General features: G+C 40.3%; 1 long non-coding RNA gene across 1 annotated transcript; it reads left to right on the forward strand.

Annotated features, from left to right (window-relative positions):
• Window positions 1-336: 336 nt before the first annotated feature.
• LOC147024894 (uncharacterized) lies at window positions 337-2072 on the forward strand. The gene is made up of 4 exons (XR_015058843.1): window positions 337-991; window positions 1097-1257; window positions 1570-1627; window positions 1861-2072. It is a non-coding gene; the product is annotated as an uncharacterized LOC147024894 (long non-coding RNA).
• Window positions 2073-8264: the final 6192 nt, after the last annotated feature.

The raw sequence follows: 8264 nt of genomic DNA on the forward strand, positions 1-8264 counted from the left end.
GTACACTGGTACTCATTTCGCAGACCTCAGAAGGATGACAGGCTGAGTCAACCCCCTGGTGTTAATTCAGCAGGCAACGGGGCTTGAACTCAGGACACTGGGATCCCAAGCCGCCACCCTAACCACTAAGCCAACACCAGGCTTTGTATATATATATATATTTATATATATATTTATATATATATATATATATATATATATATATATATATATATATATATATATATATATATATATATATATATATATATATATATATATATATATATATATATATATATATATATATATATATATATATATATATATAACCAGGCTATCCCAAGGTATATTTATTTGTCTCCCCTTTTAAACTGGAGGTTGAACAGCTCACTCATTGAACCTATAAAGATTTGTTCATTCTCAAATTCCTTCAATAGTTTAATTTTCTTTGCACAATAATCCCCATCTAAAATATTGAAAAACAAAACATTTGAATCTTTATATTTTTTAAGATACCCCTTTTGTGCCATTACGAAATGATAAACTTCTCTTAATGCTCTTGTTTGACCACCTCCTGAGCCACATATCATTTTGAGATTATAGTAAATTGTTTCAAATGTTTTCAGTTCATGCCGTGAAAATGAGGAAGTGTTTTTTGACACGGTCGTGCTGTGTGAATGAGGAAGTGGTTTTAGACAGTCATGCTGTGAAAAAACAGGAACTATTCTGTGAGACAAGGTCTCGTGTTTATATTTTATCTCAGAACACAAACTGAAAACATTTGAATCAAAACCATTTTAAGTATGTTTTGTAAATGATTCATACAATCGCCCAGTTATTTTCCAAGCTGTCATTTCCTGTGGCCGCACCCAATGCTTAGGTAATTTCCTCTTCGTTGCTTTATAAGTGATTCACCAGACAAAGTTTCTGCCAGACGGGATTTTCATTTTTACAACTGAGACATGAGCGATCTTTCTTCCGATGAAGACAACAGCTCACTACAGAGTTGGTAAGTTTGTGTATGGTTTTCTCTTTGAACGATGAAGCAATCGATTTTAAATTAAATCATGATAATTCTGATATATATATATATATATTTTTTTTTCCCTGACAGGTCATTGGAAGAAGTGGAGTTTACATATCACGATGAGGTGCATGAAATGAATACTCTTATTGAAGAGATCAATGATTTTAGAAGAGAATTGAAAGACATTTATATAATGAGTGGTACGAAGTCTTATCACGTCCTCTGATCTCGAAGGAATTAAACCAATGGTGAGACACGTGTGTGTGTGTGTGTGTGTGTGTGTGTGTCTCTCTCTGTCTGTCTTTCTACCTACCTCTCTCTGCTCTTATTGAAGAGGTCAATGATTTATAATGACTGGTACGAAGTCTTATCACGGTTTCTGATCTCGAATGAATTAAACCAATGGTGAGACACGTGTGTGTGTGTGTGTGTGTGTGTGTGTGTGTGTGTGTGTGTGTGTGTGTGTGTGTGTGTGTGTGTGTGTGTTGCTTTCCCTGTCTGTATCTCTCTCTGTCTGTCTCTTCATCTATACCCTTGACTTATTATTTTATTTTTTTCAGCACTATCACACAACATCAGCTGTTGAAGCAATCTTGTACAACACATGATTTTCTGGAGGTAAATGTTTCTGAATTATTATTAATATCACTCTCTCTTTAGAATGTCGTCTTATGTTGGTTGCATCATTAGTTTGGACGCGGTTTTGTCAGTACACTGGAATTCATTTTATTGACCTTGAAAGGATGACAGGCTCCTGGTGTGTTAATTCAGTGGTCAACGAGGCTTACTCATATTACCATATAATTATCTTTATAAAACCTAATTATTATCCACTTTTTGTTTCAAAACAGAATATGGTGTCTGAGTTTCGAAATCACAAGACATCTGAAGAAGATTGCTGGGAAAGATTATACATTCTCGCAAATGAATATTTAATATTTTCAATATTAATAAATTATATTTGTTTTGTTTACAATTACTTGATTCTGAATTTCAAGAAGAGGATCAAGGGGGGTAGGTGCGCTCCCCCAATGGCCCATCACCCCCTCATCCCATCCCTCCCCTCCCCATGTGTGTGTGTGGGGAAGGGTGGGGGTGGGATGAGGGAGGTGGTGGGTCAAAGGTGGGGGGCGCACAGGGGGGATGAGGGGTGGGGCTTGTGTGGGTGGGGCTTCGGTGGGAGGGGTGTGTGTGTGGGTGGGGCTTGTGTGGGTGGGGCTTGTGTGGGCGGGGCTTCGGTGGGAGGGGTTTATGTGGGTGGAGCTTGTGTGGGAGGGGTTTATGTGGACAGGGTTTATGTGGGTGGAGCTTGTGTGGGAGGGGTTTATGTGGACAGGGTTTATGTGGGTGGAGCTTGTGTGGGAGGGGTTTATGTGGACAGGGTTTATGTGTGTGGAGTTTTTGTGTGGAGCTTGTGTAGGCAGGGCTTATGTGGGAGGGGTTTATGTGGGCAGGGTTTATGTGGGCAGGGGTTTATGTGGGTGGAGCTTATGTGGGAGGGGTGAATGTGGATGAGGCTTATGTGGATGAGGTTTGTGTGGATAAATGGATGGGTGGAGAGATGGGTGGATGGGTGGATGAGTGGAGCTTGTGTGGATGGGTGGATAATTTTTTAATTAAATAAACATGTTGTGTGTGTGGGGAACTAATTAACTAATCACTAATTATGTGAATATGATGAATATGGGTGGAGCTTGTGTGGGGTTTGTGTGTGTGGAGCTTGTGTGGAGTTTTTGTGTGGAGCTTGTGTGGAGCTTGTGTGGGGTTTGTGTGGGGTTTGTGTGGGGTTTGTGTGGGTGGAGTCAAAAAGGGGCGGAGTCAAAAAATTTCAATTTATCTTTGTCTTTTGTAATACCCTGTGAATAAAATGAACCTAAAATCTCTTCCCCTTGCAAATCATATATTTTATAAGTCCAAGGAACCGTATCTATTACATCAACAATTTTAAAAAGTTCTTTCGTCCATCGTTCAGTAAAACCTTTTTCAAAATGAGATTTCCACCTATATATTCTTACGATATCACCAACTTTGAACTTAGGTTTTCTGACATTAATCTCTTTTTCATATTTTAATTTTGTAAATGTTTCTGATGGTTTCATATTTGTTGACGTGTGAATCGTGTCATTATACTTATCCACAATATCCTGAATAAAAGATGACCATTGTTGTGAACCGAGTTGTGTGAATTTTTTATACAGTCTCTCTTTTAAGGTACGATTAAAACGTTCAACAACAACTGCCTTCCCTTCATTAAAGGTACTGTATAATGTAATACTGTTATTTTTTAGAAAATTCATAAATGTCTTGTTATAAAACTCTCTACCCTCATCAGTCCACAATTTTTTAGGTTTTCTCTTACTTTTATTAAATATCTGTTGAAAAGCTAACATAAGAGTATTACCTGTTTTGTTTTTTAAAGGGACAACCCACGCATATCTACTCCTCAAATCAATAACGGTTAAAGCATACTTGTACCCCTTATCATTATTGAGTTCAATCAAATCAGCAGACCAGATATAATCAACTTCCTTGGAATAAACTTTCCTTCTCTAAAACTTTGTGAATATTGGTTTATGTAATTCATCAGCTAATTGCTCTTCAGTCTTAATAACATCATTAGAGCCTATAAGTTTTTTGAATTTCCAAGACCAAGTTTCAATTTAGCACTGATCATCTTCTTCACAATGAACCGATCAACTTTTTTTTTGTTGTTTTGTCTTGTTTTCTATACCCTTATTGAAACTCCATCAATGCTTTTTCCACACACACTTAATCTCATTTGCAAATGAAAGTAATTGAACATATTTAGAAATGATTACATCACTCCGAGCGATTACTCCGATGACGTCATTACAGGGATTCCGACTGCTGCCTGGTCTTATTGACTGTACTTTGTACCACCTTTACTTTTTTTAATGTCGTTCATCGTAACTGAAAAAAAGAATGGGATAAATAGCATCCCGGGGTTAAGGTATGAACTATGGGGAGGAGGGAGGAGGTGTGTTCATCAAGTGTTACGTCATGTCGGGTGCAGGATGAAGCGTTACGGAGCTTTACAGGGGGATAGGAGAATGTCGGAATTTTTGAATGGCCCCATATTTCTTCCTCTCCCATTTCTCAATTTTAATTTTCTCTATTTAATCCCAGGTGCGTATGCAACAAATAGATACCCCTTACAGTTCTGACGCAAATAGGGACACAACTTTCCGCAGTCCACTGCACGACCGAGGTGTCTTTCCAGAATTTTATTCTTTCCTTCTCTCTCAATTTCTGGCACATTGTTTTGCCTACTCCAGTGGATATTTCAACTTCGGCTCTCCGTCGATAATATTTGGTCTTCCTCCACTTCTTTCAGCTTCTTCTACAAGAGCTTGTATCTGCTGCTCCGCTGGAGCCTGGGAAGTAGCTGCTGAAACCTGTCTGTCCGGGTTCTTCCTGACATCTTTGTTCGTTGTTCCTTTCACACTTTTTCTACTTTTTCACATTTCTCTTTATTCATTCGAATTTTTGCTTTTCCTTTTCTTTTATCTCTTTCACTCTTTATTTCTCTTTCTTTAACTACCTGTCTATGGAGAAGTGAATTATTGCAGAAAAGTTTCTGTAAGTCTCGCTTGGCTGTGCCTGGATGGGTTTTATGGTTGTGGAGTAGCGGCTGAAACCCGAATCTTGTACAGGTTCCTTCTGATGACTCCATTTTTGCTCTTATTCGGGTTCCTTCTTGGTCTTCCGTTTGATAATCTATAGGTACCCGTTAGTAATTCTTCAAGCCCATTGGTTGCCCATCCTTCTTGTTGTGTGCGCAGCCCAGATCCATTTCAGTTCTATAAATTGTTTGCGATATGCCGTTAAAGTTTTCCGTCTCATCTAATGGCTCCTCCTCTTGTTATCTGATTGGGGTTGATTTTGCTGTTGTAGGGTTTGTTTGTACAATTAATGCCCCAAATTTTTCATACTACCGCAGAGTTTCTTAGACCCCCAACGAGAATTAAACCACCATCTGGAAAATTATTTTGTTTTAAAATCTCGTCATGCACATTTCCGAGCTGCATCTCAGAGCCGGCTGGGACTTTTGGAATTAAATTTTGCATCGATAATGGGAATAAAAGGTTATCGGGGCTGGTGTAATTTATTTGACCTTGACCTAATTTTAAGGTCATGACCCAATTATAAACTTTATCACATTTTTCACCATGACTCGACGAAGGGTTGTTCGATCGGAACGGAATTGCCCTCTCTCAATAGACGAGACCAAGTTCCATTTATGCATAAGTTACTTCATACCCCTCCGGGTTCAAGGAATAGGTCAAATAGCTGTCTGAACAATATTACACATTTTTTGTCATCGCTCAATTTTGCTAATGCAGAATCTCAAAGACGGCTTGGTTTTCCAATATGTTCTTGCATCGTAACAGTGAACCTGCATTGAAGTTGTGCACCTGATATTTGATTAGTGTCCTTGACCTACTTTTTTCCGACTGTGATGTAATTAACAAAAACACCTTTTTTTAAAATCATAACTTGAATAATTTTCATGATGTTGAGTTACATGGATATATTGTAGATGGGAAGACATTTTCTTACACATTTTCTTAATTTCCAGTCTATCCCTAAATGTTAAAGATCAAGGTCACATGGCAGTCCAAAAAAAATATGGCCATCATTGGATTACGGGTCAAGGTTAAGTCATAGATGATTTATCTCCTGGCTGGGGGAAGCTTACCCTTGGCGATCGCTTTGTGATCACAGATATCTAGTCTCTTATTGTCCTTCACTGAAGATCTAAAAATATTGGGATTCAGTATTATTTTTACTTGTTTTTGAACTAACCCAGATTAATCATAAAGTTAAACCATACTGGAAGATTACTCTCACTTTATCCAAAGTATAAAAGATGTAATATAAGATGGGGCGATCAGTGGTGTAATGGTAATAGAGAGTCCACTCAGAATCTGGGAGGTCAGTGGTTCAAACTCAAGCCGGGTCACACCAAGGACACCAAGGATATGTGCTGCTTCCGTGCTTGACGTTCAGCATTTACAAAGATAATAGCATGAACAATCCCCAGAAGTTGGCAACCATGCGGAGAAACCTTAGGTAATGCCCTGCTGAGTGTGGTGAGAAAGACGGCACCATTGTTGTGACATTCCTGGTACCCAGAATCCCCCGGGAAGTGACGGCACTCCCCCAAACTCAGTGGCTGTGTTTGTTTTGTGTAACAGTCTTGTGTTGTGTGTCATGTATTCGTCTATGTGTCCATATGTGTGAGATGTGTGTGTGGCAGCTCCACTACAAGACTTGTAGACTGTAAAAAAAAAATGGGGAAATAGGAGGACGAATCCTATGGGGAGGCAGTTGCAGTCAAGCAGCTTGCTTTCTCAGCATGGAAAGCTAACCCGACTCCCAGTACCGTTTGTTCGTTCCCTTTCACCCACCCACCTTCAGTAAGTGCATGCATCCTGAGGCAAGCAAGAAAACATCATCACACTAAAATACGCAATTTGGTGTCTGACCACGACACATTACTTATCTAATCTCAACCAAACTTGACAGGGGATTAAAGGTCGCATGACTGAGGTTGTAGCAACTTAATTTGCCCCCCTCCTCAAGGGGGTTTTCCACTTTGTTCAAACACCGTGTCAATTTGTATAAGTAACTTATCGCGGCATTTCGTGCGGCACGCTTCGTCCTGCTAGAAGTAAAAACGATTATTAACTACAAACACGTGTGATTGCATTTTTAAACAGTCGCTACTGCTGTTTAACACGAAACTGAAAGGGAGGAAACCCAACGTTCTTGAGGCATTATATTCTTCTCATGCCCCCCACAGACAAACGGACTCAAGCCGACCCAACTTGCTCGGCTTCGAGGTAGGCCACCAGCTAGGCAACAATGATCTTTAGCGAATAAAGGTCTTCAGCAAGTCCGATGTAGCCCCCGACACGCTTACGGCCCAATTGTAACCTTTATTTGATGCATAACCCTATTCCTAACAGTTTCAGGGTTTTTTTCTCTGAGTTGAGATACTCCAAATCCACCTCGAGAATGAGCAAATACTATTCGATGATCCCAATGAAGTGCAAAAGGTAGCTGTGCATTTAAACCTGTAGGTATGTGGTCCGTTTGAACCCACAGGAAGCAGATGTACTTGTATTACAAATCCGAGGCCGAACTTTCTACCTATTCTCCTTCCTCAAAGCCGTGCTGGTGCCTTGTCAAGTCCATCTATGGTTTAGGTTCCCCTCCATCCCGCAACTCGCCTCAAATGGTGTTACTGTACCCAATGCCCGAGATAAGGAAGAATGTCTAAACTGTCTTTGTCTCCAAATCTTGTGTCCTCCACATTGTGTTGAACAATACCCCCATCTCTCTGCTCGGCAGACTGCAGCTGCATCTCTTTCTCTCTTTCTCTCTCTCTCTCTCTCTCTCTCTCTCTCTCTCTCTCTCTCTCTCTCTCTCTCTCTCTCTCTCTCTCTCTCTCTCTCTCTCTCTCTCTCTCTCTCTCTCTCTCTCTCTCTCTCTGCTGGTATGATAAATGGAACATGTCCTTCAATCCTGCAACATCTCACAGTCTCACCCTCTCACTCCGGAATGATCGTCAAATCAATCCACCAATCTATTTCCTTGGTCACCCACTGGAAGAAATTCACTCTCTTGGACCTCTTGACATCACTATCAGGCAGGACCTTTGCTGGGTCAACCACATAGCAAAGCTGGCCACGAAAGCTAGCTGCAGACTAGGAATTCTCGAGAGATGCAAGTCTTTTTTTGAAAAATCAAAGTTACTCACAATCTACAAGGCTGTTGTCTGTAGCTCAATAAAGCATTTCTCTCCACTACAGGTTAGCATCACAGCATCACATCTATCTCTTCTGGATTCTGTGGAATCTAAAGCTCTCAAAATTATTGGAATCTCTCATGATGAGACCGAACCACAATGCTTATGGCATTCACATTGCAGGCAGATCAGTGGTCTCTCTATTTAATAGCCTTGACTCTCCAACTTCCTTCCTCTGCTCTCTCAGTCCTCTAAACCTCTCCAACAACTGCAGGATGCAAGAGTTCTTCAAGTAAACCCCTTCTGGTTAAAATTCCAAAATCCAGGCTGACTGCCCACCTCAACTCATTTCTTCCTCACTTCTCCTGTCTATGGAACCATCTTCCTGAGGCTGTTCTGTCTCACTCTTCCCTCCAAGGCTGCAAGTAAGCAGTGCTCTGCCACATCTCTTGCCCTCTTCAATTTGACCTATTATCTTTA

The sequence above is a fragment of the Eptatretus burgeri genome, chromosome 6 (genome assembly GCF_056783735.1).
Source record: "Eptatretus burgeri isolate ZD-2024b chromosome 6, Ebu_testis_v1, whole genome shotgun sequence".
Lineage (NCBI taxonomy): Eukaryota > Metazoa > Chordata > Myxini > Myxiniformes > Myxinidae > Eptatretus > Eptatretus burgeri.